This window comes from Geotrypetes seraphini, chromosome 3 (assembly GCF_902459505.1).
Source record: "Geotrypetes seraphini chromosome 3, aGeoSer1.1, whole genome shotgun sequence".
NCBI classification, from domain to species: domain Eukaryota; kingdom Metazoa; phylum Chordata; class Amphibia; order Gymnophiona; family Dermophiidae; genus Geotrypetes; species Geotrypetes seraphini.
The window spans coordinates 315,025,566-315,048,111 of NC_047086.1; the positions used below are offsets into that span (position 1 = coordinate 315,025,566).

Here is a 22,546-nt window from a genome sequence, read left to right on the forward strand (position 1 = left end):
CTTACAGTAACTAGCTAGGTTAACTACATAAAAAAGTCAGTCCTATCTTTATACTGTATTTTAACCTGTAGCTGGTTAAGTGTTGAATATTGCACTTAACCAGTTATGCATTAGCTGGGTAACCCCCCCTTTTATGAAGCCGCGTTAGACTTTTTTTTAAAATTGCTGGCTGCAGTGATAAAAGCTCCGATGCTCATAGAATTCCTATGAGCATCAGAGCTAATACTACCACATCTGGCAATAAAAAAAAAAGTCTGACTCAGCTTCATAAAAGGGGGTCTAAACATAATTTTCAGTATTGCACTAAAAACCTCTCTATCCCCTCTTTAAAAAAGCATTAAGACCCTCTCACTGCTGGAATCTAACAAAGCATATAAACGAAATAGAGCAGTCTTTTAACAGGCCTCAGGAACAGTGCAGAAGGCAGTCGAAAGCACAAACGCCCCCTTTTACTAAACTGCGGTAGAGGTTTCTACCACGCATGGAGCGATAAATGCGCTGACGCTGTTCCGACACTCATAGAATTCCTATGAGTGTCAGAGCAGCATCAGAGCATTTAGAGCTCTGGGCTCTGTGGCTTAGTACAAGGGGGGAAAATGATAATAGAAAGATACACATTTTTAAAGTATGAGGTTCTTGAAAGCATAAAAAAGTGTCATATCATAGTGCTAGACATCTGAAAAAAAAAATTAAACTTGGGCAATTGTTTTTTAAAGTTTACATTTAAATATTTCAACACATTTTCCTTTATTAGTTCATAATGAAGGCACTTACCAAACAGCTCTTGCTAGCTGGGCAACAGTGGTCTAATTAGGTCGATGTCCTAGGACAGTCTTCCTCCTGGAAAATAACCAAAATCTGTCAAAACCAGCAGCCCAGAATGGTTAGCAGTGCTTTTTGGATGGTTCATAAAATGCTCTTGCCAGATATAGACAGTATTAGATTATCCTAGCAAATATGATTTTTAGCCAGAAAATGTTCACGAAGGTTTATAAAAAAATAAAAAAAAATCATTAAGAAAATACTAATTAAAGCAAGGTGACCAATTTTTTTTAACTATTCCAATAAAGGGCCAAAAAAACCAATGGCCAAGAATTTGGTCTTGGAGGATGAGGTGTATAGTGTCTGCATCTATGAGACAAACTTGGTTCTTTTTGTTGCATAGAGCATTTTGGACCCCAGTTAGTTTACAAAAGTTAGACAGCTCTAAGTCTAATAGATGCTGGCATTGTAAACTTGAAGCAGGGACTCTAGATCATTTATTATTCTATTGTCCCTTTATCATGGCCTTTTGGAAATCAATTTGGTCCCAAATTAATTGTTTATTAGAGAATCATGTAGCATTATCATATGATACGATTCTATTCGGTACATCAATGAGAACAAGCAGTCAGATTTCATCAAACAACAATAAACTTTTATTGATTATGACAGGGGTCGCCATTCAAAATATCACAAGTAATTGGAAAAACTGCAGTAGATTAAATTATACCTTCTGGTGGAATTCGTTGTGTCATATTTATAAAATGGAAAGCATAATTGCTACTCAAAAAGGGCATTATAATAAATTTAAAAAGTTCTGGGAGCCATTGACAACTTATTGTAATGAATAGACACCATTTTCTATTGAAAGTATATTTGCAAATGGGGAGAGGAGGAAGGTTTATAGTTTACTGTGGGTTTAATCAAAAGAAAAATAATATTTATATTGTATATTTTTGATTAAATGTTAAAGGAAAGATGGGTGGGAAGGGAATAAATTTATATATTTGATGTTATATTAGAAAGAAATTCAAGTGATGTATTTAATTTCAAATGTTTTATTATTTGTACACTTGATGTAAGATTAAAAATAAATAAAGAATTTTTAAAAAAGGCCAAAAAAACCCTGTTCCTCAAAAACTGTGTTTTGTAAAAGTCAGCAATATAAATACATATTAATTGTTATATCCTGGTGGGAACCCCCCCCCCCCTGTCATTTCAGGTATATATTCTGATTACATACTAATGCTGAACTTTGATACCTATACATGAAAACTGAATAACACACAAACTAACATGATAAATATTCAGTCAATTAGGAAAGATATGTAGTAAGTCTCCAGAAATATGTATGTCTTTCTTCGTATGGGTCATAATATATATTATATAATATATGGGTTCATAATATATTTGGCAATATATATATATATATATGTGTGTGTGTGTGTGTATGTATGTGTATATATATATATATATATATATATATATATATATATATATATGTATATATTTAATTCTTTATTGATTTTCAAACTACAAATGTGCAATAAATGATTCACAATTTTGTACCTTATATAATAAGCGCAGCAAAACTTACAAATATTACAGCACAAAGAAATTCCCCCCCCCCTCCCAGCTAATAATCAAATATATCAAAACCTTCATGAAACTATTCATAAAATCCCCGAATCAATTCCAATTCCACTCCCTTCCCTTCCCCCTTCCCCTCCCCAGGATGTGTATGTTTACTTGTCTATTAATGTACTGCTTTAAGCCATCTGTCCAGTTTCTACATGTGGGAGAAATCTTTCTATGAACTTGGTCTTCATGTCGAATACTCCAGTGATGATATACCTAATGAATATGCACGAGAGAGATTTATATATGACGCTGCCTCCATTATATGCAAATCTCTCATACATATTCATTATTTCCTAGAAATCAGACCTGGTAGTGGCCCTAGAGGACTAGGAATGAAGACATCAAATACATATTATTTTGTCCCACAGTCACTAATAAGGCAATTCTATACATTGGCACCTCAGTTTATGCACATCATTTACTGGGCACTTAAGGCTCCTTTTACAAAGCCGTGCTAGAGCCTTAACGCACGGAATAGCGCACGCAAAATTGCCCTGCACACTAGCCGCTACTGCCTCCCTTTGAGCAGGCGATAGATTTTCGGCTAGCGCGCACTAATCTAGTGTGTGCGTTAAAAACGCTAGCGCACCTTTGTAAAAGCCGCCCTTAGTATAGGGTCCTGAAAAGTAGGCACTGTGAAAAATTAGTGCTCAGTTATTCTATAAAGCAGGGGTCTCAAAGTCCCTCCTTGAGGGCCGCAATCCAGTCAGGTTTTCAGGATTTCCCCCATGAATATTCATGAGATCTATGTGCATACACTGCTTTCAATGCATATTCATGGGTGAAATCCTGAAAACCCGACTGGATTGCGGCCCTCAAGGCGGGACTTTGAGATCCCTGCTTTAAAGTGTGCTCCAGGATGAATGTCCTTTATATAATAGTGGAGATTCCCATGCTTGAGGATTTATATCAGGTTTACAGGTTTTATTCATTTAATATACCACTAGATCACTATACTGTACAGCAAATGTAAGCAGTTTACAATATATATACACAAGGGGGTGCTGAAAAGTTCTCAGCCCATCTAACCAACTTCCTAAATTGCCACTGTAGCTGAAAAGAGTGTCATCTTATTTTGCTATGTGCAAATTTGCAGAAACAAAATTTTTGCTTCTGACATTGTTTCAGATCATCAATTGAACCTATATCCATGTCATTCTCTTCTTGGTTGGGCTGAGAACTTTTCAGCACCCCCTCCTAATATTCTTCAAACATTAAGAAAGGAACTCCAGAGTTAAGACAGATAAAAGCCCATCCCATAAACCACCCAACAATATCCAAGATTACCCATTTCATACAATATAACTAGATGAATACAATGATAACCTGTCCCCACCCAACCTTTTTTCTTTCTTTCTTCCTTCCTTCCTGCCCTCCCCCATGCCACCGCCGCTGCGGAATAGGCTGCTGCCGCTGCCGCTATCGGGAACAGGTAGAGATCTCCCTGCTTCTCTTCTGCACCAGGCCGACCAACTCTCGCCGCCTGACGTCAATTCTAACGTCGGAAAGGATGTTCCGGGCAGCCAGGCAGCGATTGGCTAGCCAGAACGTCCTCTCGACGTCAGAATTGACGTCGGGCCGCAAGAGTTGGTCGGCCCCGCAGGGAAGAGAAGCAGGGAGATCAACGAACACGATGCCGGCCTGATCCCCGATGGCAGCAGTGAGAAGGGAAGGGAAGCAGGTTCGGCACCACTACTCTAGACGAGCCGCGAGCCGCACTCTAGGGAGAACAGTGGACCGCCCCCACCTTGGTACGCCACTGGAGCAGCAGTGTGTCTGGCCGGCCCTTCATTCAAAGCCGCGGGTGGCGGCTCCTTGCGAGATCCATGCCTACGTCTGAAGCCTCTTTGATGTTGTGACATCAGAGAGGCTTCCGATGCAGGAGTGGATAGCGCAAGGAGCCGCCAACCTGCGGCTTTGAACGAATGAGCCGGCTGCTGCTCCAAAAGGAAGAGAATGATGCCTCCAGACCGCGGGCTGCAAATAAAACCTGGAGAGCCACATGTGGCCCGCGGGCCACATGTTTGAGACCGCTGTTCTAAAGCATTATGTCGTACTGTACTGGAAAGAAAAATAATCTGTCATTTTCTTCTGGGCTACATTTTGATACTATATCACTGGCACGACACATGCCTTCATGTCCGTTGTAGCTGAACAAAACTACAGTTAAAAACGGCTCTGGGGACTAAATTGTTTCTCCGTTATATGTTAATGTCCGTTATACGCAAGTCTGCTAAATGCAGTGATTTTCTGCATGTTCATAAAGGTGCATGGCCAGGACCAGCGGACCTCATCTGCTATAAATGATATTCTGTTATAAGCGAGTCCGTTATAACAAGATTATACTGTATACCCTATTTCTTGAGCGCATGGCCAGAAGTGGAAAGGATGCAGTTCATCTGCCTATGTTTCCAGCTCCTCAGTGCTCAACTCCAGAGGTCACCGCACACCTCTATCCTGTGCTTCTGCTATACCATGCAACATGAGCACCTGGATAGCTACTTGGTGAGTTTATAGTTAGGGCTTCTGATTTTAGGTTTTAATTGATAAACACTGAGAAAATATTCTGGATGCCAAAAAATAAAAATACATGTTTATTAGCAAAACATTGGGAAAATCCCATTTCCCTTAGCTCTCTCTTACCCTTCCACTAACTTGTCTTGTACTCTCCACCCAACAATTAATTCCTAAGGGACACAAATACATTTATTTGATTCCAATAGGAAAGGACACTACGATAGTCCCTGTGGTGCAAAACGTCAACAGAAACCCTAAGTCAGAGGTGCCCAATAGGTCAATCGTGATCGACCGGTAGCTCGCCAAGGCAAAGTGAGTCGATCATCCAGGACTCACTTTGCCTTGGCGATCTATCGGGCCGATCAGTCTTCCTCTCCCTGACGTCAATTCTGCCATCGGAGAGGAAGTTTGGGCCAGCCAATCGCTGCCTGGCTGGGTGGAACTTCCTCTCCAACGGCAGAATTGACGTTGGGGAGAGGAATGCTGATCGGCCCGAAGCAGGGAGAGCATGGGGCGGCGGCGGCTTTGGGGCCTGTTATCCATTGGTGGCGGTTTGGGTCCTGTTCTCCTATGGCAGCGGCAGTGGCAGTGGCTTGGGGAAGGGCAGGGAGAAAGAAAAAAAGGGGGCAGGCAGGGAGACAGAAGGAAAGAAGAGAAACAGAAAAAAAGAAAGGGGGAATGAAGACAGAAAGAAAGAAAGGTCAGGGAGAGAGGAAGAAAAAGTTGGGGGAGGGAATGAGGTGTGGAGGAGAGGAAGCATACAGGCTGAAAGAAAGATTGGATGTACAGTAGGAGAAGAAGAAAGTGCAACCAGAGACTCATGAAATCACCAGACAAGGTAGGAAAAATGATTTTATTTTAAATTTAGTGATCAAAATGTGTCTGAATTTATATCTGCTGTCTATATTTTACAATATGGTCCCCTTTTACTAAACCGCAATAGTGGTTTTTAGCGCAGGGAGCCTATGAGCATCGAGAGCAACGCTGGGCATTCAGCGCAGCTCCCTGCGCTAAAAACTGCTATTGTGGTTTAGTAAAAAGGGAGGGGGGTGGGTATTTGTCTATTTTTGTATGGTTGTTACTGAGGTAACAGTGCATAGAGTCATCTGCTTTGACTTCTTTGAAAAAAAAATCCGGAATAGGAATGATAATTAACAATTCTATGCGTACAGTGTGCGTTGTTTTTTTTTAAAAATTTTATTGTTGGTAGATCATTTTGACTTGGTCATTTTAAATGTAGCTCGCGAGTCAAAAAAGTGTGGGCACCCCTGCCCTAAGTAGTTCTGGTGTCATGTTCCTTTTCTAACTTAGCCACGGTAGCGATTCTCCCATGACAAATGCACAGAAGCCCATTCAATTCCTATGAGCTTTGCTGCATGAAAATCGCTACTATGGCTTTGTAGAAGGGGGCCTAAGTGTACTCAATTTCAGGTTAAACATCCACTTTTTTGAGACTGCTTGTAATTTATAAAGCCTCATTCACCAGCCCACAGCCTTGTTGTTTTATCCCTATTTTAATAAATATGTTTCCAATATATCATGCTTTTCTTTCTTTTTTTTATTCTTTAATGATTTTCCAAACAGTGCAATACACAAGAATATAAACATATAATAAATCAAGAAAAGCACATTCATCTTACAGACATACATGAGCAACCATTTTATCCCACCCACCCAATAACTAATCAATAAACACACAAATACATAGATTCTTTCAATAACCTTTCCCTATTTAAAATAGTAATAGTATGCTTTTCTTGATTAGATTGTGTAATTGTAAACCATTGCATACAATTATTGAAGTAATCTATTAGTGTTATGTTTCTAAAGACTCCTACTGTCAAAGAAGGGCGTCCAGATGCCCCCAGAACAAGACAAGATCTTTCACTATTCCCACAGAGATAAATCAAAATTACTTACCTGTAGCAGATGATCTCTGAGGACAGCAGGTATATGTTCTCACATCTCTGGAGCCCAGTGCACATGTGAGATTATGTCTGCTTGTCCTTGGAGAATGCCCAGTATCTCAATCAGTGAAAGTATGTAATACTTGTCCATTTGGTCCTTATATATATGAACAAGAAACTTAGGAGTGGAAATTTGTTGGATCAAAGGAACAAAATTATTTCAATGCCATTATTGGGGAAAGACAAAAACTATAGCAACATGTGGAAGCAAATTTTCAAAATGATGTCCAAGTCAAAAATGGGACATCCTGTTCATAAGATACAAAAAAAGAAAAAAAGTTCATCTCACAGCCATTTCTTTTTTTAAATATTTTTATTGAAGCAACATTGCACAGAAGAATGACATATAAATCAGCCACAAAAAGAGATCATAAAGCAGTAGAACTATACAACAGTAATCCTTGAAGCAAAGCAAGACAGAAGTTGGAACCATTTCCATGCATGTTCCAAGTTTTACAATGCACCCCCCAACCCCACCCATAACCCCCTCCCCCTGCGTCCCAGGACTCCACTCAGTTTAAACGGAACTCCAACACTCCAGAAACGCCGTCAATTTCCAACTGGTTGCACTCTGCTTGCGGAAAAGATAGTATTCCTGGTATAATAGAGGTCTCTGATTGAGGGAACCATCAGTAAGGGCTCCTTTTACTAAGGTGCGCTAGCATTTTTAGCACACGCAAGGAATTACCGTGCGCTACATCGCTTGCTATGCTTCTAGAACTAATGTCAGCTCAATGCTGACGTTAAGGACTAGCGTGCAGGGCAATGTAGCGTGTGCTATTCCGCGCATTAAAGCCCTAATGTGGCTTAGTAAAAGGAGCCCCAAGTTCCAATCAGAAGATCTGAGGGCCCTAGAAGGGGTATGTGAGAAGATATTTATCTAAGAAGGCAGGTGAGTGGGAGAGCTTAATTTTGAAAACAAGTAGGAGTATTTTGTAAGTTGTTATGTGAGACTGGCAACCAATGTGATTCTCGAAGAAGCGGAGTGACAGTCGTATTTTTTTGCCTTATAGATGAGTCTAATCATATTTTTGCCTTATAGATGAGTTTAATCGTATTGATTTTGAATCAGTTGCAGTCGACAAATTTCCTTTTGAGTTATTCCATGGTATAGAGAATTTCATTAGTCTATGTGTGAGATGATCAGCGAATGAATTAAAGTTTGAACAGAAGCTGGTTCTAGAACAGAGGTTATAGGCGAATTAGACGGAGTTTATAAATGGGGCCTTAATTTTTTTAATTTTAAGAGGTCTCTATCAGAAGCAATATCAGAAGAAAAAGCAATATACTTCAAACATAAAAAGCACAATATACACTATGGGACTCATAATAAAAAAAATAAAGACATCCAAGAACTGTCATAAATCGGTACTTGGGCAGGGACAGATTTTTCAAATTACGGGGAACCACAAGTACAAGGGGGCACTCAGAGAAATTGAAAGGGGAAAGGTTTAGAACAAACGCCAGGAAGTTATTTTTCACCCAGAGGGTGGTGGATACATGGAACGCGCTACCGGAGGACGTGATAAGCAGAAGCACGCTACAGGGATTCAAAGAAGGTCTGGACAGGTACCTGGAGGACAAAGGGATTGAGGGGTACAGATAGGAGTAGAGGTAGGAAATAGGGATAGGATTAGAGGCAGTTACAAAATTAGTCAGGGACACTGTTCAGGCAATTAGGCCTGAGGGGCCGCCGCGGGAGCGGACCGCTGGGCAGGATGGACCTCTGGTCTCACTCAGCGGAGGCAACTTCTTATGTTCTTATGTTCAAGTGCCGATTTTCAAAGATGACTTTCTGGCCATATTGAAAGGCATTTTGCCTTCTGCGCATTCAGAGTTTCAGGAGTGTGTAATGGGCGGGTGAAAATTGGATGTCTTGCGATGATAATTGAACCTTTCCTGGGACATCCTAGATGGAACGTAGACGTTTTGGGCTAAACCTGTTTTAGAAGAGTCTAAGTGCTAAAAAGGTATCCAAACTTACCAGATGACCACTGGACGAATTAAGTAATAACCCAATCACACTCCCCCAATGGTCAATATCCCCCTCTTACCCACAAAGATCTGAATGAAATAGTACATACCTGTCTCTAGAAAAGCAGCACTTGGTATCAATAAGCCTAGTAGAGCTTTACACAAGTGTCTTAAGTAACCTGGTAGGTGGGCTACTGAACCATAGAGAGAAGAAGCCAGATCCATAAGCCTCTCTACCCACAACGTTTATGGTGGAAAGTGTGAGGCCAAACCAAACCCCTACTATACTGCCATTTAGGTGCCACCTGCAGTCATAAGAGCAATTGGGGAGGTAAGCAGGTGGGTATAGTAGGTTTTGAGGGAGTTTTGGAGAGCTCACGAGAGGTGTTCCGCAGGGCTCAGTGCTCGGGCCGCTGCTATTTAATATATTCATAAATGATCTAGAAACAGGAACAAAGAGTGAGATAATAAAATTTGCCGACGACACCAAACTATTTAGTGGAGCTCGGACAAAGGAGGACTGCGAAAAATTGCAAAGGGACTTGGACAAATTAGTGGAATGGGCAGAGAGATGGCAGATGAAGTTCAATGTTGAGAAGTGTAAAGTATTGCATGTGGGAATCAGAAACCCGAGGCACAGCTATACGATGGGAGGGATGTTATTGAATGAGAGTACCCAAGAAAGGGACTTGGGGGTAATGGTGGACATGACAATGAAGCCGACGGCACAGTGCGCAGCGGCCGCTAAGAGAGCGAATAGAATGCTAGGTATAATCAAGAAGGGTATTACAACAAGAACAAAAGAAGTTATCCTGTCGCTGTACCGGGCAATGGTGCGTCCGCATCTTGAGTACTGCGTCCAGTATTGGTCACCATACCTTAAGAAGGATATGGCATTACTCGAGAGAGTTCAGAGGAGAGCGACACGACTGATTAAGGGGATGGCAAGCCTTTCATACGCTGAGAGATTGGAGAAACTGGGTCTATTTTCCCTGGAGAAGAGAAGACTTAGAGGGGATATGATAGAGACTTACAAGATCATGAAGGGCATAGAGATAGTAGAGAGGGACAGATTCTTCAAACTTTCAGAAAATAAAAAAACAAGAGGGCATTCAGAAAAGTTGAAAGGGGACAGATTCAAAACGAATGCTAGGAAGTTCTTCTTTACCCAACGTGTGGTGGACACCTGGAACGCGCTTCCAGAGGACGTTATAGGGCAGCGAACGGTACTGGGGTTTAAGAAAGGATTGGACAATTTCCTGCTGGAAAAGGGGATAGAGGGGTATAGATAAAAGATTACACAGGTCCTGGACCTGATGGGCCGCCGCGTGAGCGAACTGCTGGGCGCGATGGACCTCAGGTCTGACCCAGCAGAGGCATTTCTTATGTTCTTATGTTCTCACCATAAATTTTAAGGGAGTTATGATGAGATGTACTTCTGGCACCATTTATGTGAAGTACACAGCAGTGCCCTCTAAGGTGTCCCACTACTCCGTTGGCATGTCTGTATGGCCAGTCCATTACAATGATGGCCATTCCTACATCCAAATGGTCTGGATTTGGATGTTTTCAACTTGGACGTTTCTGTGGTCGAAAATGGGATATGATGTGTGGTGTCCTAAGTGTGGTGTCAGCCAAGACGTTCAAATAGGTGATTTTCAAAAAAATAAAGATTGGGGGCTTTTCTGTGCTTCCAACTTTGGACATTTAGAAGGATACATCCACATTGGACTTAAATGTCTTTTTTGAAAATGGCCTTGCACATAAAACAAATTACTTCTCAAACATAAAGGCCCAAGCATGAACCACCCACATAATCCCTTTCTTCAAATCTGGAAGGTTTTGAAAAATAGATTATTGTAAACTGCTTTACTGTAAGTCAGTCACTGTTGTATGTTCATTAACTAAAAGCCATTTACACATTTGCCACAATTACCGTAAATATTTCTTTAGCAAAGATAGCAACCATTTTATTTTTGGTGTCCTCTTTTTTTGTCTCTGCAAATATGGTAGCTCTCTGTAAGAGGAGAGTGGATGCTAATAGCCCCGAGAGAGAAAGAAGTGCTTACAAATGAGCAAAGGGGAGCAGCAGCTGCCCATCATACATTAAGAAGTGTAAGAGATTCATTAGAATAGAAGAGAGGGCAGACATCAGAAGGAACAAGGACAGTGAATACTCTGCCTGATATTAAAGTGATTAAAGTGGGCAGTGGCTTCCAATTGAAGCACGGATACTTTTTAAATTGGGCTGCATTTGCTATAAGACATTATATGGCCTTGTACGAATTTATCTGGTTGACCATTTTAATTTTGCAGACAGAAAGCTGACACTATGGGAGCTAGCGTTTTTAGCGCGGGCAAACCATGCGCTAAACAAAAAATACTAACACAAGCTCTATAGAGGCGTTAGTGTTTAGCGCGTGCGCTAAAACCGCCAGCGCACCTTAGTAAAAGGAGCCCTATGTAAACTTACAATATTTTCATTTCCTACTGTAAAATATTGCATTTATAAGCAATTTTTTTCATAGAATTTTAGCTTATCAGGTGGGTTCTTGGGATAAGAGTTTCAGTAAGCTGATTTTAGGTTCCAGTTCTTATCAAGTTTTTAGAAAGATAAATTTTATAAATGAGCTTATAATTCAGTGTGTATGTACAAAATTTTTATTTTCATTTGGTAACCACTTAGAACTTAAAGGTATCGCTGTATATAAATGGATTTTTATGGTTTGGGGTTTTTTTAAAAAATATTATGAATATCAGCAGAAAATGGCCATTTTTGAGCTGATCTGCACAAGAGCATTATGAGGGCAGATTCAAGAAGAAGCCAGTAAGTTATGCAGATTCTGGCAATGCTCAGTGCTTGCACCCACACGGCTAACTAGGTGAATTTAGCTGTCCTAAATTTGGCAGATTAACTATGTTGGTGCCAACACCCCCATAACCTTCAATATGGGCCTCTAGCTCCTCAGCACTGAATCGAGTTTTGCGGAGCCAGTTAACACATAAATATAGAGATAATTTTTATGCAGTCCCATTTATGCGGAAAACCTGAGTGGTTAAATTCTGAATATTAACACTTAATCAGCCAAGTGCTGACTGTCCGGGAACAATCCCAAAATAGCCAGTTTTCACTTAGGTGCTAACTGATCAGTTAAGTTCTGCTGAGAATTAGTGGATAACACTGAACAGGCAATTTAACCAGCCAGGAGCCATTTCTGGCCAGTTAAATCCCTCTGAATATTGTCCCCTACAAGCTTTTGTACAGTGTGTTCATGCAGATCAGTCAATATAGGCTCCTGGTTACTATAGGCTATCAGTAATCCTGGTTCCAGTGGGCATTGCTTGCTTAAGTGATGAGCTCGTCTCTTCTGAAGAAGAGAGAGCATGAAGAATAAGACTGCAATTTATAGTAGAGTTCTCATTTAATTTTCCTTTAACAAGTTTCAAATGCATATTAACTCAAGAAATGATAAAGTTTAATGAACACTGCATTGTATTTCTGATTCTGACAGACATGAAACGAGAATGAGAAAGGAAAAGGCAAACTGAGGTTCAAAGTTCCATTTGCCTTAAAAAAATAGAATCTCCCAAAATCTGAAACAGATACCGCTATGCCAGGTGAAAGAACTCCTGATTGAATCATATATCTAAAGGGCTTACATTGAGTGACAGTGGATTATCAACTGGATGAAATCTCATATTTAATGCAATGTAATCGGAACAAAGGCTGATGAGAGCACGTGAGTGATGCCTCAGCTCTTGGCTGATAAATATGAATGGGAGCTTGAACAAAGAGAACAAGAGAGACAGTAAAGATAACTCTACCGCTCTGCTATAGAATAGAAAACTTCACCATATGCCTACAGTGCCTTAAGCCAGTGGTTGCTAAAACTGGCCTGTAGCTACAGCTGATTTATTTTACTGCTTTATCCATGGTGGTCCAAAAGCGTGGAGGGGCATAATTAAAACATAAGTCTAAGTCCGATTTGGATGTATGGCGCTAGATGCCCAAAGTTGACAGTGGGAAAATGCTCATTTTCGAAAGGCAAATCACCATACGTATAAATTTATTATTTTTTTTTCCAAAATGTCTCTCTGGACATCTAGGCCATTGGGTCGCCCAGTCCACCAGGACGTCTATTTTTATACCACATTTTTAACCAAAATTTCATCCAAGTCCCAAACGCCCAGAACAAGACCATTTGGACATGGGAGGGGCCAGTCTTGTAATGGACTGGCCACCAGATATGGCAACAGAGCAGTGGGGCATAATAGAGGGTACTGCTGTGAACTTCACCTAAAGGGTGCCAGATAAACATTTCACCAGAATCCCTTATAACTTATGGTGAGCCCCCCAAAACACCCCCAAAACCCACTATACCCACCTGTCTACAACCCCAAAAGCCCTTATAGCTGCAGGTGGCACCTATAGGTCAGAGTAGGGTTTTGGTGGGCTCACATTTTCTACCATAAATGTAGTGGTTAGAGTGGCTCATGGGACTTGCTACTCCCTCTATGGTTCACTAGCCCACCCCACAGGCTATTTAAGACAGCTTTGTGCAGCTCTACTAGGCTTTCCTATACCAGGTGCTGATATTCTGGAGACAGATGTAATTTTTAATTCTGATCTTTGTGGGGATGTGAGGGGGTCAGTGAACACTGGGAGAGTGTATATGGGTCTTTACTTTGTCTCTGCAGTAGTTATCTGGTCACTTTGGATACCTTTTCGGCACTTAAACCTGTTTTCACATCATCTAACTAAGAACGTGTAAGTTTCATCCACGATGTCTAGTAAAACATTTGATTATCCCTGCAGGATGTCTAAGTCTAAGCTAGAGAATGACATGGTGAAACCCATGGTTAGCCCACAAAAATGGGAAACAATGTAGTTGACTAATGGCGGAAACGAAAACAAGGTCTTCCATCACCCTGCTAGAGCGGTAAACGGCCTTGTTGCCATGGCAAAAATTGCACCAGGATCAGCACATCCCCTCTTTCCTTGGCTAGGCATCTACTCCCCAGTTCTCCTCATGCCTACCTTACCCAAATGAGTCAGCCATGCCACGCTGAAAAATCTTGAGAAGCCTGCTCTGACGCCTTCCTTTAGCCGGCAAGCCCCTCCTTGATGTAACGTCTGGTTTTGCAAAACTGGAAGTTACATCAATGAGGGACTCGACAACTGAAGGAAAGCCTGGAGCAGGCCTCTGAAGATTTTTCAGCGTGGCGGCAGTTTTACCTGAAGGAGCCAGCCGTGCAGATGATGAAAAATCTTGAGAAGCCTATTCCGAGGCCTGCCTTCTGCCGATGAGTCCCTCCTTGATGTATCTTCTGCTTTTGCGAAACCGGAAAGTTACATCAAGAAGGGACTCATCAGCATAAGGCAGGCCTCGGTGCAGGCGTCTCAAGATTTTTCATCATCGGCACAGCCAGAATATGGAATTCCTTATCATCAATTATTAAGGAAGAAACTGCACAACAAAGTTTTTGCTTCCTGAACACTGCTGGGTGTTTCTTATAGAATTTTGGGTGCTGATCATGAATATTACATCAAAAATTACCCATCACATACCATTTCAGAGAAATCTTCAATTTTGTCGTGATTTTTTCTTATATTTGGATGCAAACAATTTTTTCTCCCATAAGTGTCTTATCAACAACGGTTTGTGCCGCCTGGGTATGTCCATGCATAAAATCTAGCCAGGTTGGAAGCTGTTTTATGGAAGATGACATCCTGGGCATGTCTGGGCAGGTCTGAACGAGCTTGCGCTGTCTCACCATGCTATAATGGTGGCTTCCATACACCGATCCTGCTCATTTGGTTAATATAGATAGTCCGTGTGTGTATATAGTATCAGTATAGTAAAGTATAGTAGTATAGTAGCTGTAGCAATATAACAGTAAGTAAGCTTGATGCTATAGACGTTTTGGTGTCGGGCAATATGTCTCGTCGGTGTCGTAACAGCCGCGACACATTCTGCTATATCTGTGGGGAATATACACTTACGCCTCAGAGACGTTCGATGACTGCCCTTGTAAAGAAAGCCTATCATCTGTATTTTGGCTGCAAAATAGGTGATCAAGACAAGCAATGGGCGCCTCACATTTGCTGTGCGACATGTGCTGTTAGTCTGAGAGCCTGGCTCAGAGGTACTCGAAAGACGATGCCATTTGCTGTTCCGATGATATGGCGAGAACAGAAAGACCATGTGATGGACTGTTATTTCTGTTTGACTAATGTGTCTGGTTTCTCTGCCAAAAACAAGAAGTCAATTGAATATCCTAATCTGCCTTCAGCAATGAGACCCATGCCACATGATGACAGTCTTCCAGTTCCGAAACCACCAGAGGATTGGACCTTAGACGAACCAGATGAAGAAACTGCAGTGCAGGGTTCTAACAGTGACATTGACCCGGATTTTGAACCATCCTCATCAGGCGATCCACATCTGATAACACAGTCCGAATTGAACGATTTGGTCAGAGATTTGGGTCTGTCAAAAGCAAAAGCTGAGCTGCTAGGTTCGAGACTGCAGGAATGGTGTTTGCTATCACCAGGTACGAAAATTTCTGTGTTTCGAGACCGGCATCATGATATAACCAAATTTTTTGCACAAGTCGACAGTCTCTGTTTCTGTTGTGACATTGAAGGATTGTTCTCGGTCTTTGGTTGTGATCACAACCCGGAAGAGTGGCGTCTTTTCATTGATTCGTCAATGTTAAGCCTGAAAGCTGTTCTGTTGCACAATGGCAACGTTTATCCTTCAGTACCTGTTGGCTATGCAGCACATATGAAAGAAACATATGAGAATATGGAAATGTTACTAAAGTATGTCCAGTATACCAGGTATAACTGGAATATCTGTGGAGACCTCAAAGTCGTTGCTCTGTTACTAGGACTGCAGCTTGGCTATACAAAGTACTGCTGTTTCATCTGCGAATGGGACAGCCGAGACAGAGAGTCGCACTATTCTAGAAAGAACTGGCCACTCCGTAAAAAGTTAGTTCCAGGACAGAAAAATGTAGCACATGAATCGCTTGTTGACCCGACAAAGATATTTTTGCCTCCTCTTCACATTAAACTGGGACTCATGAAGAATTTTGTGAAAGCAATGAACAAGGAAGGGGAAGGTTTTCGTTATTTAAGACAGATGTTCCCAAGAATAACTGATGCCAAGATCAAAGAGGGTATTTTTGTTGGCCCCCAGATCAGACATGTTATGAGTGACAAGCGATTTGAAGATCTGTTAGTTGGGCCGGAAAAAATTGGCTGGAAAGCCTTGAAAGACGTTGTTGACAATTTTCTGGGCAATTACAGAGCCCCAAACTACATTCAGCTGGTAGACAAACTTCTCAAAGCATACAAGAGAATGAAGTGCAATATGTCACTCAAGATTCATTTCCTCCATTCACACTTGGACTTCTTCCCCGCAAATCTCGGTGCTGTGAGTGACGAGCACGGTGAAAGGTTTCATCAAGACATAGCTACGATGGAGAAACGATACCAGGGCAATTGGAATCCGTCAATGCTTGCCGACTATTGTTGGATGCTACAACGTGATGCACCAGACACTGAATATAAAAGAAACTCGGGAGCAAAACACTTTTAATTCTGTTTCATTTAGTCGCTTGTGCGAAACGTAAACTTGACTATATATTTTATTGTCAGTAAACATAAAAATGTCTATTTCTCATAGTTCTTACGTGATGCAGTAAAACCAAAACCATATTTGAGCATACCAAGTTGGTACCTGTCATAATCACCAAAAACTTTTCAGGAATCAAGACTTAACCAAAAAATTGTTGTGCAGTGAAATCACTAAGTAAATTTAAAAATTTAAAGGACTGTTAAAATGCTGGTTGTACAAGGATGCTTTTGAGACCTAATTACTGGAGTCTCTATTGATCCCATTCGTTGCTTAAACTCATTAGTCCTCTGTCTTAGGCTCTGAGAAATTGAATTAAAAAAAAAAAATTCTTAACTTTCTATTATACTTTTATTAATACTTTTAAAGTTTCTTACCCTCCGTTTGTATTTTCCTTGTATGTATCCTTTACTATACTTATTGTAGTTCTCCCTACTTCCCTTATGTATTGGTACGTCAGGTCCGTTTGTGTTGGTTTTAGTTAATAATTAAGACCCTGTTTTAAATTGTAAATCGCTTTGTATTAATGATATTGTGATACATCAAAACTTGAAACTTGATTTTTCTGCTTGGCTGGCTCATTCAGGAAGTTGGGGCGAGGGCAGTTGGGGAGGTGATGCTGACCCATGGTAGGGGATGTCACCTGATGCTGTCAATGTACTCGCAGGGAGGGGAGGGCTGTCTTTAGAACTGGAGCTAAAGGATGGTGCTGGATTTGGGCTGTGGGGAAGAGAGGTATTTGATCAATGGTTGGGGGGGAGGTTGGGGCTAGAGGAAAGGGAGAGAGGTACTGATGTGGAGGGGGAACTGGAGCTGAAGGGAAAAGAGAGGTACTAGACCTAAAGCTGGAAGTTGGAGGGAAGGGAGATATACTGGGTTCACAGCTCAGAGCTGGAGCTAGAGAGAAGTTGGACCCATGGGAGGAGGAGTTAAAGGGAAGGGAGAGAGGTGCTGGATCCTTGGGGAGTTTTCAGAGAAGGGAGAAAGGTACTGGACCTTCCAGGAGAAGAAGGAGAAGGAAGGGAAAGAGATGCTGAACCAAGGGAATGAAGGGAGTGAATATTTAACACAGTGGAGGGGTGGAGGGAGGGAGAAAAGAGAGGGCAAGAGACACTGGTGTTAAGGACTAAGAGGATAGAAGCTGGACACAGGGAGATATACAAAATGAGGGGAGATGGTGGGCATAGATGGGAGCATAGGAACAGGGACAGAAAGGGGAATGCTTTATGGGGGTGATAAATGGGTACAATCAGTGGGACAATGCCAGACATAGGAGGGTATATGGACACAGAAGATGGCTAGACATGAGGGAGAAGAGGAACGCAGAAGAGAGATGTTGGACTTGGGAGGGGTGGCATAGGGACACAGAGGATTGATACTGGGTACAGAGGGGATAGGGACACAGAATAGTGTTGATGATGAAGGCAGGGAGATGGTCACAGGGGAAATACAAGAAAGGGATTTTTCTATGTAGCATTCTACAGTAATTTGACTTCAGTTTTCTCGATAGTGGATGGGATATTTGTGAGGGGAGACAGGGGTTTTATTTATCCTTGTTCTGCATTATTTATGATTTATAAAATGGCAATTGTTTAGAATATTGTTTCTTTTTATACTTTAATAAAATCATAACTATTTGAGGCTTCTTTGGATGGGATCAGATGGATTGTGGGGACAGAGCAGGGACCGAGCTCATGGGGACAGGGTGGGGACGGGGGACTGAGGTGGTGGGGATGGAGTCGAGCTCACAGGGATGAGATGGGAACAGGGACAAATTTTTCCCCATATCATTCTCTAGTCTAAGTTGGCCCACATCCCGCCTACATATTGCCCTGACCACTCCTCCAAATACGCCCCTTTCAGCTCTGGGCACACAGTGGCATTCAGAGGCATAAGAAGTCCTGCTACATGTCCAGAAAGTCGGTTTGATTATTAGCACTTGGCCGTCCTGTCTATTAGAATGTCCAAGTGCTGACTTGGTCGGATTTTTAGACAATTTAAAAATTTTGCTTATGAGACCCATAGAGATTCCCTGAAAATGCTAACACTGTTATACAGACTTGTAAGGCTCACAGTTACTATCATTTACATGGCTGGCCAGTAATATACATACAAGGGGCCACTGAAAAATTCCCAGCCCAACCAACAAAGTTGGGGCTGTCATCATTGAGGGCTATACACCTTTTTAGATTATTGTTAAATGTTACAAACAAGTAACGGAAATTGGAAAGAAAACAATAAAGAAATAGAGATCAAATACACATCATTACCTACAAGCCCACATTAGAGGTAACATAGGAGTTTCATATAAACCAATACTTAAAAAGATATCATATAATTCAAAGCAGAGCTGGCAAAAATTATTATCTAACCCTATTTAAACTTGATCCTATCATATTGGTACATTCAAACTTTTATTAGCAATAAAAGTTCCTAAATGCACTAGATCCCCCCCCCCAAAAAAAAAAAAAAGACCATAAGAATCTGTGCCCCGTGCCACCAGACATTTACAAGGAAATGTTAAGAAGAAAGATCCATCCCCTGCTAAAACCGTGGGCTTCAGCTGAAAGAATGACTGAGTTTGTCTGAAAACATCTGGGAACATTAATATAGTCTGACCAAATAAAGGTACATTCTTCTTTTTGAAAAAAGCTTTCATAACTACCATCTTCTTTTCTACTGAAGATAATGTTATTAATAAAGTAGATTTTCAGAATCATTTCTTGTGATGATTCCAAGAACTGTAAGTCTAAACTATCTGGAGAGGTTTTTCTATCTCTCCCTCCTGAATTTCCTTCCTAATAGCTCGAGGTAAATAATAAGCATTTCTTATATCTGTAGCATCCAAACTCAGTTGTAATATTCTCGGAGAGAACGAGAGCCAGAAGGCCTTGAGCAAACGCAGATGCTCAAAGTCCAGTCAGAAGACAGGCACGATTTGGGGGGGTGGGCGATGTGGAAGCGCACCAGTGGCCTCGGGGGTGGGGTGGAGCAGCGCCGGTGGCCGGGGAGGGGGAAGGATTGGAGGTGAAATTAATCAAACGAGTTTCCCTTACTTTCTATGGGTAAACTCGCTTTGATATACGAGTAAATTGGTTTACGAGCTTGCTTCTGGAACAAATTATGCTCGTAAACCAAGGTTCAAATATTCACATCAATTTGAACTTCAATTAAAGTTCATAATTTTAGAAAGATAGATAGAGAGCACTGATAAGCTTAGAAGAATTTTCTCTGAGTCACTGTCCCTACAGTATTCATGACCTTCTTTCAAACACTTGCAGCATCAGGGAATCCTGGTACATATCACTCATGTTAAATTATGTTCCTATAAGCTTATTTTTGAGCAGTTGTAATGGTCTAAAATGAACAAAAACATTTGACAAGCATGGTTGGCAAAATATTGGAAGAATCTCCGACACAGATTGTCAACAGCATATTTAGTAACATATGGATAATATCTGCAACATTAAACAGAAAGCATGTTTTTTGGATATTGTATTACATACATACATTAACAACTTCAATCTATCTATATACTATATACAGAATAGAGATTGTTTGTGACCTGGATCCTGCCAGTGGCTCCCAGGCCCACTGGTGTACTCCAGCCAAGCTTTTCCACTTAGCACCAGAAAGAGATAAGCCAAAACACAGCCAGTGCTGGATTTAATTGATAAAGATAATTGTATTCAAAGTCAGGTCAGATGGCATAATTGAGCGATTGTACAAAACAGTTGGTACCTCCCGGTTAAACCTAGACCTTAAACAAAAACCCAATATTTAAAGCTGTGGCACTTCTCATAACTTCACCAAATTACAACAAGAACAAAAATAACTTTCAACTTCAAAACTTTGTTTGTCCTTAGAGTTGTGCTGGAAGAGCAGCCCCGCCCTAGTCCAACTGGCCAGGCGGTTTCTCCCAGAAGGAAATGTTAGGCTGAATAAAGAAACTTTCCCTCCAATCCTGGAGGTCTCAGGGCCACAGTCTTTTATAAACAACTAGTCTTTAAGCCCGCTACATTAACGGGTGCTAGAATAGATGCATCTGTCTGTCTGTGTTTCTTTCTCTCTCTCTCTCTCCTTGGCCGCTGTCTGTATCCTTCTGTCTCCCCCCCCCCGAGCAAAGTTGTCTGTTCCCGGCACACCCCTCCCCCCAAAGCAGCCCCCTTTCCCTCTCTCTGACTGTCTCTCGTGGCCCCCCTTTCTGTATTCCCCCCTCCGAGCAAAGATGTTTACCCCAGCACACACCTCCCCCCAAAGCAGCCCCCTTTCCCTCTCCCTAACTGTCTCTCCATGGCCCCTTCTGTCTTCCCCCTAGAGCAAAGCTGTCTGTCCCCAGCACACTTCCTTCCCCCCAAAGCAGCCCCCTTTCCTTCTCCCTGTCTCTCCATGGCCCCTTCTATCTTCCCCCCAGAGCAAAGCTGTCTGTCCCCAGCCCACTTCCCCTCCAAAGCAGCCCCCTTTCCCTCTCCCTAACTGTCTCTCCATGGCTCCTTCTGTCTTCCCCCAGAGCAAAGCTGTCTGTCCCCAGAACACCTCCCCTCCAAAGCAGTCCCCTTTCCTTCTCCCTAACTGTCTCTCCATGGCCCCTTCTGTCTTCCCCCCAAAGCAAAGCTGTCTGTCCCCAGCACACCTCCCCCCCCAAAGTAGCCCCCTTTTCCTAACTGTCTCTCCATAGCCCCTTCTGTTTCCCCCCCCAGAGCAAAGCTGTCTGTCCCCAGCACACCCCTCCCCCAAAGCAGCCCCCTTTCCCTCTCCTCCTGGTCCCTTCTATTCTTCCCGTTCTTACCCTCCTTTCATCCTGGCGTCTTCTGGCCTGCTCCTCTTCAAAGTAGCCTGCAATCGTGGCCGGCTTTAGCGAACCTCGCAGGCCGCTCTCCAACTCGGTAGCACGTTCCCTCTGACGCGATCCCGTGCATCAGAGGGAATGTGCTACTGAGGTTGGACAGCGGCCTGCAAGGTTAGCTAAAGCCGGCCATGATCACAGGCTGCTTTGAAGAGGAGGATCAGCGGCGGCGGCAGCGGTTGGTGAGTGAGGGCGAGGGGGGGGGGGGAAGCTCCAGTGTGTTCCCTGCCGAGGACGCGGGCAGGAAGAGAGCTTGCCAGGCTTCCTCCAGTGGTTGGTGAGAGAGGGTGGGAGGAAGGGAGTGACCAGAATGTTCCCTGCCGCCACGTTCTAAAATAGAATGTGGCCAGGGAACAGAAAACACAGCGGCAGGGAACACGAAACTCTAAGTGCGCAGGCGCGCTTAGGATTTTATTATATAGGATTCAGTAAGCTAGGCAATATGGAGGTAAACAGTTCTCAACCTTAGAAAACAAAACAGCAAAAGAAAAAGGCTTTTTTCTTTCCATGGAGCCCTCTACAGAATTCTCCTTTTCCACAGAGCTCTTAGATTAAAAAGTCCAGTCCGGGTTTTGTAACCCCTTTTAGGTCACACACTTTCCCCACAGAGGAAACATAGAAAGAAATAAAAGGCAAAAATATAACCTTGAATGCCATAACTCTCCCACTTGTAGTGCAAGCTACATTTCCATTGGATCCTAAGCTGCCAGCTGTGAAGATGAGCTGATATCCCACTGCATGGAATCCTCTATGGGAATTTCTTTCTCAGGGCTCCCTGCCTCTGATCTAGCCTCTTCCATTTCCCAGTCTCCCAGCTGGGTTTGGAAAGCATGAGAATAAACACAGGGGGAAACTTAAAGACACCATCCCCCTCTAACAAGAGTTCCTTCCTGCTCTTTCTTCCTGGCACAGGGAAAACTAGAGGCTCTTGGGATGTGTAGTTTTCTGTACAGCAAGGTTTCTGGTTTAAACTTAGGTTCTGTGGAGGGAATAGGGACATGCCAGGTGCTTGGCACAGGATCTCTATCACTCTGCCCAGGCTCCCTGCCACAATACTAACTACATTTAAAAAAAAATGCACCTCCTTTAATGTTAACTATATTTAATTTAATATATCATTTATGTCATTTAATGTCACTTATAGGGGCATAATCAAAACATAAAAGCATTCAAAAAACTTCTTAAGTCAGTACTTG

General features: G+C 42.2%; 1 protein-coding gene across 5 annotated transcripts in view; it reads right to left on the minus strand.

Moving 5' to 3' along the window:
* Positions 1 to 22,546, minus strand: part of PLCB4 (phospholipase C beta 4) — a 714,891-nt gene that overhangs the window by 362,024 nt on the left and 330,321 nt on the right. For all 5 annotated transcript variants that reach the window (XM_033937395.1, XM_033937391.1, XM_033937393.1 and 2 more), the window contains one exon: positions 775 to 840. The gene's annotated coding sequence lies outside the window, so the exon portion shown is untranslated. The remainder of the gene's footprint in view (positions 1 to 774; positions 841 to 22,546) is intronic.